At 41.2% G+C, this 19,454-nt stretch overlaps 1 protein-coding gene across 2 annotated transcripts in view; it reads right to left on the reverse strand.

The window, feature by feature from the left end:
* Positions 1-18,499, reverse strand: part of LOC117406182 (neuroligin-4, X-linked-like) — a 69,836-nt gene extending 51,337 nt beyond the window's left edge. Inside the window, exon 1 of one of the 2 annotated variants that reach the window (XM_059030028.1) lies at positions 18,199-18,499. The gene's annotated coding sequence lies outside the window, so the exon portion shown is untranslated. The remainder of the gene's footprint in view (positions 1-18,198) is intronic. The other variant, XM_059030029.1, reaches the window with a different exon arrangement.
* Positions 18,500-19,454: the final 955 nt, after the last annotated feature.

Consider the following 19,454-nt stretch of genomic DNA (forward strand, 5'->3'; position numbering starts at 1 on the left):
TGCGTCTGTCACTCAGATCAACCCTGCTTTATCAAAAGCAGTGTGAAAGCTTGAACCCGACCTGCATGACACCGGGTCCTGTCCGGGTAGGTTGTGACCCGGGTACAGTATGCCAGTGTGAAAGGGGCTTAATATATACAGTACTGTGCAAAAGTTTTAGGCAGGTGTGAAAAAATGCTGTAAAGTAAGAATGCTTTCAAAAATAGACATGTTAATAGTTTATATTTATCAATTAACAAAATGCAAAGTGAGTGAACAGAAGAAAAATCTACATCAAATCAATATTTGGTGTGACCACCCTTCAAAACAGCATCAATTCTTCTAGGTACACTTGCACACAGTTTTTGAAGGAACTCAGCAGGTAGGTTGGCCCAAACATCTTGGAGAACTAACCACAGTTCTTCTGTGGATTTAGGCAGCCTCAGTTGCTTCTCTCTCTTCATGTAATCCCAGACAGACTCGATGATGTTGAGATCAGGGCTCTGTGGGGGCCATACCATCACTTCCCGACTCCTTGTTCTTCTTTACGCTGAAGATAGTTCTTAATGACTTTCGCTGTATGTTTGGGGTCGTTGTCATGCTGCAGAATAAATTTGGGGCCAATCAGATGCCTCCCTGATGGTATTGCATGATGGATAAGTATCTGCCTGTACTTCTCAGCATTGAGGAGACCATTAATTCTGACCAAATCCCCAACTCCATTTGCAGAAATGCAGCCCCAAACTTGCAAGGAACCTCCACCATGCTTCACTGTTGCCTGCAGACACTCATTCATGTACAGCTCTCCAGCCCTTCGGCGAACAAACTGCCTTCTGCTACAGCCAAATATTTCAAATTTTGACTCATTAGTCCAGAGCACCTGCTGCCATTTTTCTGCACCCCAGTTCCTGTGTTTTCGTGGATAGTTGAGTCACTTGGCCTTGTTTCCACGTCGGAGGTATGGCTTTTTGGCCGCAAGTCTTCCATGAAGGCCACTTCTGACCAGACTTCTCCGGACAGTAGATGGGTGTACCAGGGTCCCACTGTTTTCTGCCAATTCTGAACTGATGGCACTGCTGGACATCTTCCGATTGCGAAGGGAAGTAAGCATGATGTGTCTTTCATCTGCTGCCGTAAGTTTCCTTGGCCAACCACTGCGTCTACGGTCCTCAACGTTGCCCGTTTCTTTGTGCTTCTTCAAAAGAGCTTAGACAGCACATCTGGAAACCCCTGTCTGCCTTGAAATTTCTGCCTGGGAGAGACCTTGCTGATGCAGTATAACTACCTTGTGTCTTGTTGCTGTGCTCAGTCTTGCCATGGTGTATGACTTTTGACAGTAAACTGTCTTCAGCAACCTCACCTTGTTAGCTGAGTTTGGCTGTTCCTCACCCAGTTTTATTCCTCCTACACAGCTGTTTCTGTTTCAGTTAATGATTGTGTTTCAACCTACATATTGAATTGATGATCATTAGCACCTGTTTGGTATAATTGTTTAATCATACACCTGACTATATGCCTACAAAATCCCTGACTTTGTGCAAGTGTACCTAGAATAATTGATGCTGTTTTTTTGCATTTAGTTAATTGATAAATATAATCTATTAACATGTCTATTTTTGAAAGCATTCTTACTTTACAGCATTTTTTCACACCTGCCTAAAACTTTTGCACAGTACTGTATATATATCATCCATTATAATTGTTTTCTTTTTTTAAATACTCTATCCTGATTGGTCAAAACAGCACACAGGGGTGTTGATATTACAGCAAATCACCATGGGTTGGCATTTCTTTTCAAAAAGATATCCATGCATCACTAGCCTTTAAAAAAAAAAAAAGTATGTAAATGTTGAGCTTTTGGGAAGTGTACATGAGACACCAATGACTCATTAAAGTAGTGAAATAAAAATTCAAATCAATTCAAAACTCGCCATTCTGATTGCTCTGCTGCTTCTCCCTGAACTACAGCGTGTCCCTGTCCCATTCTGAAAATAAATAGTTAAAAAATCTTACACTTTCAGCTTTTTTAAAAAGATTTGGGTCGCTCTTAAAAGAGACTTTGGTGGTTAAATGGATATTTCTGCTGCCCTTGTCCTCTGGTCGGTTGCATCTTCTGGCCTGCGCAGCTGTATGATCTAATGCAGAAGATTTATAAACACATCTCGACACATCTTGCCGTACCTTTCTCTCCACATAAATTTGTCCAGATACGGTGGCATCATCTCTTCTGATGTGCCCTGCATTGTTTTAAATTGTTTCCTAACACTGGCCCAGTAGTTTTCCATGTTGTCAAGTCGTAAACTCAGTTTGATAAGTAACGGGGATTCCATAATGCAATTAACATCTTTCTCGCAACTGTGCAGTGGTAGTACAAATCTTGCATGGATACCTCCTGTCACCCTGGATAACAAACGACGATTAAAATTAAATAAATAAATAAATAAATAAATAAATAACAGCACCTGATATTGTTGCAGGTCTTGTGAGGAACAGTCTGCGGGATTTAAAGGCAGACTCATTATAGATGGAAGGATATTTAATAAAAATGACTGTTAATTAAAAAAAGGTTTTCCTTTTTTTTCAATTTAGTTAGCTCATTTTATAAATGCAATAAGGCACTTCAGGATGTGTGATACCACCACGATATTAGAGTATATCACACACACACTGTCATGCCTTATTGCTTACGCATGCTATTAATTTGCTTTATCACTGGTTCATTGTAGTGCATTGTGTTTTTTTTAGAAACGTACAGTTAACTCATGACATGGTCACTAGATTGTGTGGCTTCTTCTAGAATCAATTAATATATGTAAACATTACAGTTTAGTTTAGTTGTAAATGTGGAACCCTACTTTGATGGAGTTTTGTTTTTAGGCAATTCCATTTGCAAAGTCTTCAGCATTAAATGATAATACCATTAGAACCAAACAGATTAAGAATGTTCCAAAACATAAGTGATACACCATTTTATAACTAAATGCTAGATTTGGAATAGTCCTAGTGTACCTGTAATGTAAGTTATGCTCACTTTGTATTTTGCTGTGAGACTTTGTAATGTCAGTATCTATTGATTTTGTTTTTTACAAGGTAATATTATTAAAGGATATATTGATTTGTATTACCAATCCAATTAAGCAGTACTCATGGGTACATTTCTAATAGAAAACAGACAGACAGACACAAGTGAAGGCAATGTGGTTATCTATACAAGTACTGTATGATAAAAAGCTTACTTCAGAACATATATTGTCATTTCTATTGATATTTGGGTAGCTAATGGACTTAGGCAGCGGTTCTCAATAATAAAACATAAAAAAAGTCTAAATGTGAATTTTAGCAAATTTTAGGAAATGTTTTTTTTTTTTTTTTTTTTACCTATGATACTGATTAGTCTGGAAAACTGCACTTAATAAAGCAGAGTCCCAATTTGTATTTACGAATCAGTGATAATTCTGTTCGCGCCGCATTGTACTCTTCAGTACATAAAATGGATCAGTTTGTGGTGTGTGTAAAAAAACAATTGTGCAATTGTCTAAAAAACAAAAAGTTCGGAAATATGAAGAACTTACTTGGAAATTGAATGTACCTTAGTTGGCACTGCAGTGTGTCGTCAGTGGCAATGTGTTAGCTAATGACATTATTAAAAACAAAAGTACATCTGGAGAAACGTAGGTCTCTAAAAATGTGTGGCAATTCGGTAATATTTTCTTCGGAAAATGTTAAGAAAGAGTGAACTTAATTGGATAATCCATTTTAGAAACAGTACGGGGTATGTGTGTTTTGTTTTGATGTTTGAACATTGGAATCAGGTGTGGCGTTCTATGCAAGGGATGACATCTGTACACAGGATAAGATGTGCTGAAATGTTGGTTAACAATTCACTGTGATTGTGTGATTTATCATCCTCGCTATTGTGGCAGGGTTGGGTGAGGGATTGCAAGTAAAAAAAAAAAATGCTACAGTGGGCGTGATTCAAAAAAGGTTGAGAAACCTTGGACTGAGGGATTAACAAGGTTTCTTACTGAAGTTGTTTACATTTCAGTCTTATGAAACACATTTCTTCTGAACAGTAATATCTCCTTGCTTTGCACCAATGGGACCATTTGCTCATTTAATCTGATCAATTGCAGTTTCTCAGAAACAGTTTGGTGCTGCTTCAGCAAACCTAATTACTGTGTTTTCCGGAAAGTATAATTTACTTCTTAACCCTATAATGTCACAGTAAATGAAGATCATTTTAATAAACAGTTACTTGAGAAAATGACACGATATGATGGTACTAGCTTATACAGATCTGATATTAAGTAGGTTAGCCACACGTTTAACAGATTTGTAGTCATCCTTTGTACTTTCTAGGATTCAATGTTATCAATGTTACATTTTGTTATCCTTAAAAATGCCCACTTAATGTAGTTGCTTGAGTTCTATTGTTTATACACAACATATTAACTTATATGTTCATTTAATTGTATGTCAGTGTGGCAAAGCACCCCGCCCCTGTGTGCATTTGTGTTATGTGTTGTATGTTGCGTGTGTAAATGTTGGTGTATAGATTGGTACACGGGATATAAACGGGTCTGTGTTTCACGTGTATTTAAAGTGTAGATTTGTATTTAGGCACGAGGAGAGCACAAATCACTTCACGTGCTGGTTAAATGTAATATGTGAGCACGGCGTTGCACAGAATTAATTCACGTGCTGGGATTCAAGTGAATAATTAATTAGTAATTGAATCCCAGCACAATAGTATATATAGACGCACATTTCTTGCACTCAGGTTTAGGTGTTCGGTGAGTGGAGAACGGGATTGGAGACGGAGGTAACTGTGTATCGTAAAAGTGAATAGTAGTGAAATCTGCTCACCGTGTTTGTTTGTCTGTGTAGTCCGTTTTGTTTGTCTTTTTATTTTGGCGTGTAGTGCCGTGTCCTGTGTTTTTGTTGTGTTTAAAACCTTTTATTTTCTGTTTATTAAATGCTGAGCGCGATCACGCGCCCAGCTTATACCAAACCACATCTCTCTGTTTATTTATTTCCTGCATCCGGTCTGACGCCACCCACTCCGGCCGTCTTTGTGACACGTGGTGTCCTGCGTGGGATCGACAGCGCCTCCAGGACTCAGGCCAGAGCAGGAACCGCATGTTTTGGAAAAAAAAGTGTTGGATTACAAAAAAAAAAATATATATATATATATAAATAAATAAAATGGGATGGAAGGAGGATAAAGAGGTGAAGGACAGGGAGGAGGAGTGCCGCCTAAGGGCCAGACATCCACGGCGATCTAACAAGCCAACTCCGGGGTGCCTCCTCTGCGACCAGGATCATCTGTTCGCCAACTGTCCCTTCCGCAGTTATGAGGAGGAGCCTGAGCGTCCACAGCCCAAGTGGGAGGAGCCTGAGCGTCCACAGCCCAAGTGGGAGGAGCCTGAGCGTCCACAGCCCAAGTGGGAGGAGCCTGAGCGTCCACAGCCCAAGTGGGAGGAGCCTGAGCGTCCACAGCCCAAGTGGGAGGAGCCTGAGCGTCCTACGCCCGAGTGGGAGGAGCCCGAGCGTCCTACGCCCGAGTGGGAGGAGCCCGAGCGTCCTACGCCCGAGTGGGAGGAGCCCGAACGTCCTACGCCCGAGTGGGAGGAGCCCGAACGTCCTACGCCTGAGTGGGAGGAGCCCGAACGTCCTACGCCTGAGTGGGGGGAGCCCGAACGTCCACAGCCCAAGAGGGGGGAGTCGGTGCGTCCACAGCCCAAAAGGGAGGAGTCGGTGCGTCCACAGCCCAAAAGGGAGGAGTCGGTGCGTCCACAGCCCAAAGAGAGGAAAGTCAGGGCTTCCATAACCCTAGGAACCAAGCTGCCAGCAGAGGGAGAATGCCTGCTGGTCCCACCTCCACCAGCAGAGGAAGAATGCCTGCTGGTTTCCCCTTCCGAGGCAGAGCCGCACCAGTCCCCTGCAAGAGAGGCAGAGCAGCACCAGTCCCCTGAAAAAGGGGGAGACGACATGCTGCTCCCACCTCCGTCGCCAGGAGACTACACGCTGCTCCCACCTTCACCGGCAGGAGCAGAGCAGCCGGAGCTGTCTCTGCCTCCGCCACCTCCACCGGCAGGAGCAGAGCAGCAGGAGCTGCCTCTGCCTCCGCCACCTCCACCGGCAGGAGCAGAGCAGCAGGAGCTGCCTCTGCCTCCGCCATGTCCACCAGCAGAGGGTGAATGCCTGCTGGATCCCTGTCGACCAGCAGAGGGTGAATGCCTGCTGGTATCACTTCCCCCACCAGCAGAGGATGAATGCCCGCTGGTATCACTTCCCCCACCAGCAGAGGATGAATGCCTGCTGGTATCACTTTCCCCACCATCACGAGGAGAGGAGCGGGAGCTGCCTCTGCCTCCATCACCATCAGGGGGAGAGAAGCAGGAGCTGCCTCTCCCTTCACCAGAAAGACCAGGGCGTGAAGCTGGCGGCCCTCCGCAGCCCTTGCATAGGCTGCTGAGGGAAGCATGGGTAAGAATCGCCTGGTCGCAGAGGCCGAGAAGAGGGCCAACACCCGCATCCCGGCTGGTCCTGACTCCCTGCCACGCTTCACCCTCGCCTGGGGCTGCCAGCCGTGCCGCATCGCCTGGGGCTGTTAGTTGCTCCGCATCGCAGCAGGAAGTACTGTGGCCGGAACCCCACCAAGGGGAGCTGTCGGCCACGAAGAAAGTGGGGGAGGTCAGGAGACCTGCTCCCACTGCAGCAGTTTCGCTGCCGGAGATCGTGGGGGAGGTCCGGAGACCTGCTCCCACTGCAGCAGTTTCGCTGCCGGAGATCGTGGGGGAGGTCCGGAGACCTGCTCCCACTGCAGCAGTTTCGCTGCCGGAGATCGTGGGGGAGGTCCGGAGACCTGCTCCCACTGCAGCTTCTTCGCTGCCGGCAGTACTGTGGTCGGAGCCCCACCAAAGGGAGCTACCGGCTACAAAGAAGGGGGACGAGGTCTGGAGACCACTTTCCCCAGCAGCAGTTTCGCTGCGGGAGTTCTTGTGGCCGGAGCCCCACAGGAGGGAGCTGCCGGCTACGAAGAAGGGGGAGGTCGGGGGACCACCTGCCCCCGCAGCTTTTTCGCTGCAGGACGGGACCAACAGGCTGTCAGCCGTGCCACTACCGGCAGGGGTGCTGACAGCATGGCCAGCCATGGGCCCACTGAAGCCTCCCTTCCCAGCCCGAGACTTTGTCCTGGACTGCTGGATTTTTAAGGGGGGAGGTGGCCGTTGAGGCCATGTGTGCTGCGCACAAGGGGGGGTATATGTGGCAAAGCACCCCGCCCCTTTGTGCATTTGTGTTATGTGTTGTATGTTGCGTGTGTAAATGTTGGTGTATAGATTGGTACACGGGATATAAACGGGTCTGTGTTTCACATGTATTTAAAGTGTAGATTTGTATTTAGGCACGAGGAGAGCACAAATCACTTCACGTGCTGGTTAAATGTAATATGTGAGCACGGGGTTGCACAGAATTAATTCACGTGCTGGGATTCAAGTGAATAATTAATTAGTAATTGAATCCCAGCACAATAGTATATATAGACGCACATTTCTTGCACTCAGGTTTAGGTGTTCGGTGAGTGGAGAACGGGATTGGAGACGGAGGTAACTGTGTATCGTAAAAGTGAATAGTAGTGAAATCTGCTCACCGTGTTTGTTTGTCTGTGTAGTCCGTTTTGTTTGTCTTTTTATTTTGGCGTGTAGTGCCGTGTCCTGTGTTTTTGTTGTGTTTAAAACCTTTTATTTTCTGTTTATTAAATGCTGAGCGCGATCACGCGCCCAGCTTATACCAAACCACATCTCTCTGTTTATTTATTTCCTGCATCCGGTCTGACGCCACCCACTCCGGCCGTCTTTGTGACAGTCAGCCACACATAAAAGTATACATTTTTCATGCTTTTCAACACCACGCTTCAGGATTTTTATATAAAATATGAATGCCTAAAAGACAACACATTTACACAAAAGCAGCAAGTACCTAACATTCAAAATCAATGTTAAGCATAACTTGGACTTTTTAAGAATGCTGATATTATATGCATTTGTGTTTATTCCTGAATCAGATTATTGTTCTTTACTGCCACTATCTGTGCTACCATTCAATATTAAATTCTGGAAATGTACTGCAGGGTTTGAATCTGTACATTTAACAGCATATGTGAAGAAAAAGAAAATGGGCTTCTTTAATCTAGGACATCATTTTCTCACGCCTGGACCTCTTGGTATTTCAGCCATTAAAATAATGATTGCAGTCATTTATTAGCATGCACCTCCATTAACAGAGTTGTCATAATTATTCTGGACAGAAGAGCTTTTAACTTGCTCTCATCTTCTGGTATTGATTTATATAACATCAACCTACAGTATGTATAGTATCTCTGTGTGGTACTATACTGTATATTTAGGGATTCTGTTTTTCGGTTTTTATTAATTCATCTTTTCTGTGCTTATTTTTAGCTATTTTCAAGTTTTATGTAAATCGTTGTTTTTTTTTAACCAGGGTTTTCGCTTTTTATATACTGTATGAAATTATTCTTTTCTGTTACTTTCCAAAACGCTTGGCCGTTTTTTTCTGTCAAAACATGTATAGTAATAACTCAACAGTACTTGCACACTTAAGTTGTACCTTATTTCCTTTGCTGACTTCCACAACGAAATCCTTATGGTCACAAGCACATTACAATGGCTGTGGCACTTAACCTACCAATTTACTTATCTGTCAACCACATTTCTGGAAGTTAAATCTATATAATAAATACAATATTGTGTTTGTGTTTGGAGATGCTTTATATTGCTATAAGGAATCAATAATGAATGCAGTATCGGTATAGTTTTAAAAAAACTATAGGGAGCGTGTCTGTCGACTTGGAAAGGGAGAGCGCAACTATATAAAGTGTAACAGCCTAGTACTAGTGTGAGGAGACTAACTAGGTGCATGGTTTGACAGTTTCGCTTTATTGGTTCTGGCTTACGACTCTCGCTCTTCAAATCTCTCTTGCTTACGGACTTCGGACCATTCTTTCGGATTACCCCTCTTGCTTGTTTGCTCGGATATGGAGTCGCCGATTGAGGCTTCCCTTCCACCTGACTTGGACGACAGCCCTTCACATTCCCATGAAATATCACTGCAGTTAAGTAAAAGCTTGTGCACAAAAAGTTTTACAAGGATTGGCCTACAAGCAAGCTCTTAAAAGCGCTGTTTGACAAGGACATGACAATCCTAGCCGGGTCTGACAGGAGTGCAATGTTCCTGATGCGAAGCGACATTCTATGCAAAGCTCTCTCGGCCCGGCCGATCTACTCCAGCTGTCCGGACCACTCGCTTCAGCGCCCCAGTGCTGCAGAGTCTGCCTTGCAAGCCCCAGCCCAGCCCTTCGCCTCCAAGCACTGTATGATGACCCGCTCATCTCTGAGGATGCCTCCACCCAGCCTGCAAGCCTACATGCAGAGATATTCGCTGACATCAAGGGCTAACTGCAGCCGCTGGTCGAGGCTGCCTCAGCCATCAACATCAGGCTTGACGCTCTAAAAAACAGCTCGTCCTGCTACATCAGAGCCTGCGCTCCTGCTTGTGTCTCGGTGACGTCATGCGCTCCAGCGCCAGCTCCTTGGTAACCAGCTGCTGATCAAAGCTAAGTGTTTTCAATTCTATTGCTATACAGTACCTTGCCATTATATCTGTTTTCAATCTGTTGCTATATTTCGCTGTTTAACTTTAAATATAACTGGAATTTTATTAGTAGCAATCACACTTATGGTTTTCTTAGATCTTACCCTCTCAATATCAATGACAAATCTTGTAATCCTTTAATTGAATCATGCAATACCTGTCATTTACTCTGCTATCTAAATTATTTTAATTGCATTTCTCGCTATTTAAAAAATACTGCATCTCATAGATAAATATGCATTGGATGGTGTCAGTGTAAAGGACTCTCCTACTGTTCAGATGGATGTAGCAAAATGTATGTCTGTTGATCAAGCTACTGAATGCCAACCAGCTGGGACGAAAATCCGGCACCTGCTTCAAGATTCTGCCATCAACTCTCGTGGCCAGTCATAGCCCAGCTGGCACAATCATGCCAAATCCAGCAGCATCCAGCTGATGTTCACCTAACCGCTATGCCTCAGCCTTCAAAGCAGCCCCTCCTACCAGCACAGCCACGCAAAGGACAGCTTCCAAAATCTTCATGCACGTCAGGTTACCAGCTAGCCTCAGCATTCACGTCAGGCTACAGCTAGCCTTACCATTCACATCAGTCTCCCAGCTAGCCTTAGCATTCACATCAGGCTCCCAGCTAGCCTTAGCATTCACATCAGGCTCCCAGCTAGCCTTAGCATTCACATCAGGCTCCAGCTAGCCTCAGCATTCAAGTCAGGCTCCCAGCTAGCATTCACGTCAGGATCCAGCTAGCCTCAGCATTCACATCAGGCTCCCAGCTAGCCTCAGCATTCACATCAGGCTCCAAGCCTTTGAAGCAGCATTGTCCAACAACTCAGCCGCACATCCTGCAGCAGTTTTCGATGGAAGCTCTGCCTTCTAAGCAACTCCATCCATCAGGAGAGCTGCAGCCTCGCAGCCCGCAGCCTCAGCTGACCTTGCCAACCTCCATCACAACATCTCCAGTCACCAGACTGGAAGCAAGAAAGAACATAAAAAATGTGGACAACTCTACTGCAGCACTGGAATGTGCTATCTATGTTCCACGAGGATTACATAGCGGCTGCAGATCTCGCTCTGTTCATGGACACTTCTCATCTAGGCTATGGGGCAATCCTGGCCAATCAATGATTTTTCAGCCAATGGCCCCCTGAAATAACAATTCTAATCACCGGAACAGAAATCAACTGCATTATTGGAATTACACCCAATAGTTGCTGCTGCTTTCATTTGGGGCAAAGCATAGTCTAGAAAATCAATTCTGTTCTACAGTGACAATTCAGCCTCAGTCCAAATAATCAATAAAGGCCGATCTTCAGTACCATTCATCATGAAATTACTGTGAAGGCTCATATGCCTATCTGTGTCAGACAATTTCTTAATTCAAGCCAGGCATGTGCCCGGTTCCTCTAATAATGCTGTCGCGTTTGCAGATCTCCAAATTCCACCAGATCATGCCAGCATCATCACCTCTCCCTCTGCAACCTCCCTTCCATCACCTCATCATGGAATAAATTAATCCAGTTCCAGTTCACTTCTCTCTGCTCAGGGCTACGTGACAGCAGCTCTGGCTCCAGCAACCAACTCATCATACAGAACAGCATGGAATTCATACTCCCAATTCTGCACCCAGCACCGAATAAGTTCAACCCCCTCTGCTGGGACTACCAGAGGTTTCCACCTGCATTTTTCCTCTCTGCTGCGTGGATGGCTTTCTTCTAGGTTGTCTTGCTATGTCCTCTTTGTCTTCTATTCTATAGTGTTGTGCAGGGAGCAGTCTTCTTTCCCCTTACAGGTGTGGGACTTTCTAGCAGGGAGCCGGGGGTCCATACTCTCTTTATCTCTCTTTATCTTATTTTCTTCCTTCAAGGAATTCATCACAAGTACGTTCGGCCCCGTCGAGTCGGGGCCATTCTCCTCCCCACTGCGGGTTTGCATCCGCATCCAAGCCGCCGCCGTGGCTCTCCTGTGAGTAGGGGACTAACACTTTATGTTTTCCAGGTCTCGGGGGTCATCCGACCAGCCTTCAGTCACCAAGGTTCCCGATCATGAGACTGAGACTTGCTTTCCTATCCACTTTTTCGACTTCAAGTAAATAGCACTCATCGAGCCTGCTATAAATCACTCTCTCTCAAAAAAAATCACTCTCTATACACATTTTACCGATACTCAGTGAAATACCGGTGAAACTACCAGGGAAGCAGGTACAGAAAATAGAGAGAGAAAAAAAGAAATAAAATAAATATGGAGTCTGCACTCGATTTCTACATGGCCAGAAAAAGAGAGAGGAGGAGGAGGAGACTTCCTCAAATATTTAGAAGTCATCTATCTTTTCTGATTCTGTCTGAATGTATGCAGCAATTTTGCCTCCACACACACAATCACTGACATCTGCCAACTGCTTCAGACTGACCTTGAAGAAGACAGAGAGCACACTGTTTGCCTGCAGCACTAAGGGTATCCACTGCACTAACATTTTCTGCCACTGGCTCGTTCCAACATACTTTGGGTTACTGTAAAGCCATAAATATTTGCAACCAAAATATTTGGCGAATCATAAAACCTATTTTGCTCCAGAAATGTTGGCTACCTGTTGCAATACACAAAGTATGTATTGTTAGTGAAATTTGATTTTGTGCCAAAAATGTTTGCATTTTTTTTTTATACGCGAAAAACACATAATAAAAGGCTTGCAAATATTTATAGTTTTACAGTATACTGCTGTCATGAGCCAGTCGGCAGTGAAGTGCGAGATGTACCTGCAGCTTTAGTAAAGCGGGCAGGAGAATTCTTCCATTTCCCTGTCTCTCACGATTTGCAACAAAATAAAGTACAGAGGGTTTGAGGGAATAAGATACTGAACTAGCAGATGCCAGGCAGGTCAGACAAAGCCTTATAAACTACTTTCTTTATTTTGTAAGTATGCCTTTTGTGCTATGTGGCACAATTCTAATTTTCTTTTTAAAAGTTTTGAAACATAAACTGGAATAAAGAAACTGTATCTCACTCAATACCTCATTAATAAAACAGTTTGCTCAGAAGTTTGATTTATGCCAGAATTTGGGTATTTTTGAAGGCAATCCATCTAATCCAATCAATGATCTCACTGCTGTGAAGAATATTGTTTAATTATGTATATATTTGAATAATGATATCACAGACTTTCATTTATTGTTGAATAGACTTGGATTTACAGCAGTGATTATGAAAATGCTCCTAGTTGGAACCATTTATGAATGATCCTGTAGTGTTGGGACATCGTGTTGAAGGGAATATATATATACACACACACACACATATTGTGGAGTAGTGGTTAAAGGCTCTGAACTCTTGACCGGAGGGTCGTGGGTTCAATCCCAAATGGGGGACACTGCTGCTGTACCCTTAATTGCTTAGTTTATTGCAAATGTTCAGTTATAAGTATAAATAAACCATGACTGTTACCACCGCATCATTCTTTAATTCCTAGTGTCCTTGATGCAACCTTTCATGGAATTGTGTCACAGTGCAAGTATCAAAAAAATAGGCTGGGTTGATCATGGGCAGAGATATTAGCGAAGTCTGTCACATAGACAGGACAGGTCCTTCTGGGCACTTATAACCAGTCTCTGAATCCTATAACTATGGGTGAATTGTCAGACTGTAGTCATGTTCTCAATGTCAGTCCTTATGAATTTACAAGGTGACCTCTAACCTAGAACATTGCACTCCTTTTAAAGCTTTTGAAGATTAATGGTCTTTAATATTAAGACCATTAATCTGCAGTGTGGAGTAGTGGTTAGGGCTCTGGACTCTTGACCGGTGGGTCGTGGGTTTAATCCCAGGTGGAGGACACTGCTGCTGTACCCTTGAGCAAGGTACTTTACCTAGATTGCTCCAGTAAAAACCCAACTGTATAAATGGGTAATTGTATGTAAAAAATAATGTGTCAAAAATAATGTAATTGTATGTAAAAATAATGTGATATCTTGTAACAATTGTAAGTCGCCCTGGATAAGGGTGTCTGCTAAGAAATAAAATAATAATACTAGTATGGTCTTAAAGTTGGATGCGTTATGGGTGTTAAAAGAGACCGTCATTGTTACTGATACAAAGTGTTTTAATTTTACGGTATACTTTTTCTTACACATATTAATATGGGATGCATCAATAACGTATCAATTTAGAAAAGTAAGTATGTTATAGATTATACAGAACTACTAAACAATTTATTTTCAGCATTGAGAATGTCAGTCAGTTTGGGTGATTATGGTCTGGGGGAATTAAAGCAAACATTCAAACGTCTATTATAAGGTGTCTGGATTGAGTACATAACCCTGTCAGATGTGGGGATTGAAATGGCTCAGAGCATAAATGCTTTACAAACATTGCTTGAGTGCACCTGAGCTGATCTGTGACATAAGAATAGCTGCAATCTGAAATAGAGAATAACATTGATCCATGTGGCCTAGAACCAGTTTGTTTGTGCTTTGCTGTCTACTATTCTTTAAACTACCTGTCTGGTCTGCAATAAGTGCGGAACGTAACATCAGGTCCCTATAGAATTCAGTCCCATGATAGTGTTTAGCTGCATTTGTGTAAAAGTTGCAAGATAGATTTGATAGACAAAGTGCACTGCTTTTTAAATTGAGCTGGAATGCATTTCTACCAGCCAGGTGCACCGTAATGCAGTGTATGTTATTACCATCGAACAGCTACAGTAACATGTGAGACTCTTCTTGGCTGACTTGTAGTTTTTTATCCAGTGTGGTCATAACTTAAACATAAAGGATGTATTGTATGCAATCAGTATGAACAGTAACTGCATTAAAACAACCAGTGCCAGTCTATAGATACAACACTCAAAATAACAGATAGAAAAAAATACTTAAAAGGTCCACATGTGATGGTTGTCAACCTTTCGTGTAGGCATTGTAGAGCACTGTAGATATCAAAGTACAAACGGTGGAATAGGGAGTGCACAGTTCTAATCACATATCAAAAGATAATAATGGCTGAGCCTGCTTAGTACTTAGATGCAGGGTTCCAAGGAAAATCAGGTGTTTCAGTTAGTGGCGTGTGTTGCTGGCTCAGTATGGGGCACTGTTCTCTGCTGCACGGCTCAGCTTAAGCCCCAGCATGGTGTAATGGAGTTTACTACTTTAAAATTTCCACAGACAAATTATTTTTCTAGAATTCTGAAGTCATCATACCGTCATCGTACTATAGTTTTCTACATTTTGGTAATGCACGTTGATGGTGGTTGGGTGGTTGGGGCTGAACAGAAGGACTTGGCCAGTGACAGTTTGGTACAATTAACATCGTTCCATGGGTCAAAATGTATAAAATTCAAGGGACAAATTAAAGATTGGTCATATTACTGTAATTTAAAAAAAAAAAAATTATTTAATTAGTAGTAGTGGTAGCATGTTGGCCCAACTTTAGCACAGCACATTAAGGAATGCCTTTTGTGCTACGTGGGTATCTTAACAGATAATTACATTTAACCATCCTTGGAGATACAAAAAAACCCCAGAGATGACCAGTAGAACACTCCAGTTGCATCTTTTGTAAACCCTGATGGCAAGGATAAGGTAAGTAAAATTGGAACATTCCTCTGATGCGTGTAATATGAAATATTAGCATAGCCCCTCCTTAATTACCATAAAATGACACCCACTGGTGTGGCACTTGGAAGTTTGTTGTAAACCCTTGTCAAAATAAAAAAGGACAGGGTCAAGTTATTATTTTTTTTTTAAAGAACAATAGTGCAACAATGATAGCATGCTACCTCTATTTTCGTTCTAAATGTAGCCATTGTTCATTAAAAGGCAACAGACTGTTAGTCCCAATCACAAGCAATTAAAATATGGCCTGTTCCCTGAATAATTCTCAGAAAAACAAGCCCTACTTCCCATCTTGCTCCTCAAGTCACCACTTTTAAAATTCACAATTATTGTATTGCCATTTCAAAATTTAAACCTCACTTCAATCGCCATAACCCATGCCTTTATGTAGATCAGTTATGTAGGTCAGCTGACCAACCTACAACATGGTTCTGGAAGAGGCATACTCTGTTTAAAGAGCCACCTCTGGATAGGATACCGCTATTTAACCAGGTAGAATTCTCCCGGATGCTCTGAATAAATAATCCCCTTGCAAAAAAGCAATGTGCACATTATCTATGTTTGCAAACAGGGTTTGGTTATAGTAATAGCACTCCAAAATAACGATTTCCAGGTGGACCGCATTAAAATTCAGCACCAATCATACAACCAATCAACATGAAGATCTTTTTGTTTATTTTAATGCATCTAACTTTCTATTCCATTTAAGATTTTTTTGTTGTTGTTGTTTTGTTTTAAATCTAAGTAGGTCATACAGTATTTGCTCAGAACAATTTAGACAGATATCCAATTTTGCTTAAAACAATATAAGGAGAATGAAGTAGTGTTGCAATGTAGCATGTATATGGTTACCTCAGAAGTATACCACCTTACACCTATAAATAACCAATATTCATATCTGGATATAGTAGAATTCTGTAACTTGCACCAGCTGTTAAAATGAGAACATTGTGCATCAGCTATAATGCATTCACAAGATGGATTACTGTTTACATATTAGTTGGCAGTTGGTCATCTTAAATAGATTGATGAAATGTGCCTTTTCCCAATTATTATTATTATTATTATTATTATTATTATTATTATTATTATTATTATTATTATTATTATTATTTTATTAATTAATTTTTTATGGATGGTGATGTGGGTGGGTAGGGATTACTCATGCATAATTAAAAGTCCATTAAAACAACTGCTTGTGTGTTGGGTTATACAGGTAATTCCTCACCCTGCATTCTTCATGAAGAAAATGCCCAATGTTCTGCAACGCAACAATTTAACCAGTTTACAAATCTTACCAGTAGCTTAAATAGGTGCGCACACTACCACCTTGTGGCTCTATTGTGAACTTGCTGGTGTTGAATACATTTCAGTAATGTGTTTTTAAATGATCCATATGTTGCTTATGTGAAAAAAAAGACAGCGTTAGGATACGTTGCATTTTGTTTTACATGACTACATTTCATTTAACCATGCTGCAGAGCCAACCTGAAACACTCCTGTTTTGTTGGTCATTGCAGTGCAACCATCTTTTTACTGTATTACTGTATGCCCACTCCATGACCCTTAAATAACAAAATACACATGAAGACAGTATTAGTAAACGTACGGTATTATATATTATAACTAGATATCCGATTATGATGAGGCGTGTAAATGCAATAAAGTCTTGATTAATATGCCGAACACTGCATGTAACTGTTACAGTATATCCACAGTGCAGGGATGTGTTTCATTTGTTACAGCATGCTGAGTCTTGAAGCAGGTTGTTTTGATCTCAGAAATATGTAAACGGAATACAAATGGCACAAGTGATGTCTCTCTCAAGTTTAAGCATCTGTAGATTGTGTACTGTCCTGGAACGTGTTTCAGTTAGAGCTACACCTATTTCTTCATGAAGGGAAATATTTAAAATAGTATTATATATATATATATATATATATATATATATATATATATATATATATATATATATATATATATATATATATATATATGATTATTACAAAGAATAACTGTCTTCATTTTACTAGGGCAATAAAAAAAAAGGATAATAATGAAATAATAACACTGCGACTACTGCTAATAATAATAATAATAAAATGTGCACAACCAGTAAAACCAAAATAATTACTGCGATGTGTGGTATTTAATTTAAAACAGAATAAGTCTCGGTTGCTACAGAAAAACGCAAACACGTTACATGTTTGGGTAAACCCTTAAGTATTCACAGAAAAATACCCAAATTCTCTTTTTGGCAAGAATTGAGTAACATACGAACTGTTGGTTTATCAGAATCTCCTCGTACAAAACATACTAAGACACATTGCAGACTGAGTAAAAAATAAGAAAAACACATAAATAAATAAATAAATAAATAAATAAATAAATAAATAAATAATACAGTCTACACAGCTTTGAACTAGAATGTTCACCCAGCAGCCCGCGTACATTATTCACTAACAGAATGCTTAACGATTGGCATTTTATTTCAAATGTCTGTAGTAGGTCATGTCAAAAACATATACGGGATACTAATTTAAAATGCCGAATTCTGACAAGTAAAAAATTACATGACACAGGTACTCCAATTGACATTCTAGCGCGCGCGCACACACACACACACACACACACACACACACACACACACACACACACACACACACACACACACATATAATTATAAAATCAAACTGTGCCCTGTTTTGCACAAAAAAGCTTTTCCTCCTTGTGTGTTTGTTTATACACACAAGACAGGTTTTATACTTTGTATAAACATCTCGCACATAACAGGGCAAAATGTCTGCATCAACGATTAAAGCAAAAATAAAGATACATAAATAATTCAGCATCATTAAGCAAAGGAAAAGATAATGTTACAATTTTCTACAAATGCACCTTCAACCAAAGCACTGAAAGCAAGCCAAAATCAGATTTCGCAACTCACCTCAGTGTATCTGCTACATCTAACTCGTTCTCTATACAGCCCGGGACTCCAGATCAAAAAAGCGAATATCGCAACGAAAATCTAAAACTCCGTCTCTTGTCCTCTAAAATCCAATACAATCTCCCAGTCCAAGAGAATGCAATTACACCCAAGACTGTTTCTGAGAAGAATGGCTGCTTTTTGCTTGTATATTATCTACATTCCTGTAGGAAATTCATTAATTCACTGCGGGGGAATTGCAAGTTGTAGGGTTTCTGTCTGCCTTCAGACAGCGAGGCTGATCTGCAAAGAGAGATTGAGGGAGAGAGACCCAAGCTATACCAGCCACTCTATCTCCCTTTGCTATTGGACCAAACTGAATTAAATTTACAAAGCCAGCAACCAATAGATTGCTGCATTCCGCTCCATCACTCTCACACCCAGGAAAAATATACACCACCTTTATGCAGGAAGCTACAAAACGCTGCATTTTCGCAAACAGGTATGTTTGTAATGTGTGCGTTATATTATTACTCGCATTTTAATTTCTCCGAATATTTGAATAACCTGGGCTTGTGTGCTTTGTTTTCTTTTTTTTCTTTTTAAATATATTTTTGCGATATATTGTACTGAACTGCAAGATATGCTACACCTAACAGTCAGTGTCATTCTGCATTTTGTTTGTCACTAAAGAGATCCCTGTCCAACTTGGTATTTGGAAACCCATTTTCGCACATAAGGTATATAATATAGAAAATGATTATGTATTTTATTTTACTTTTTACTTTATTTGTTGTAGGCATTGCACTAAACATATACAAATTCAAAACAACCAGTAGGCATTTTAAAGTATTTTTTGTACTATTACTAAAAGCACACAAAGAAATTGATTTTAATCAGTAATTAGTTCATTACCTAAGATCTAAATTAACTTATACTAGTATTCAATGGTTTAACATGCATAGATGTTTATGTCTAAAATTCACCCAAACAGTTAAGTTCAATATAAACACAAAATGTATACAGGTCTTCAGATAACATTGTCTTTTTAGGACTGCGGCCAGTATAGTTAACCGAAGATTATTGCAACTTTGCCTTACTGTTAGGCAGTGCTTAATTTGTAAATCGGGAGGTCCCGGAACACATAGTGAGCGCGAGAGGGGGGGTGTTCCGGGGGGTCTGAGGTACCGGAACGCATGAGAAAAAAAGTGACAAACACAATGTAGCCAGACAATGTAACTATAACATGTGTTAAGGTGTCATCTTTAGCCTTGGCT

Source organism: Acipenser ruthenus, chromosome 9, assembly GCF_902713425.1.
Source record: "Acipenser ruthenus chromosome 9, fAciRut3.2 maternal haplotype, whole genome shotgun sequence".
NCBI lineage: Eukaryota > Metazoa > Chordata > Actinopteri > Acipenseriformes > Acipenseridae > Acipenser > Acipenser ruthenus.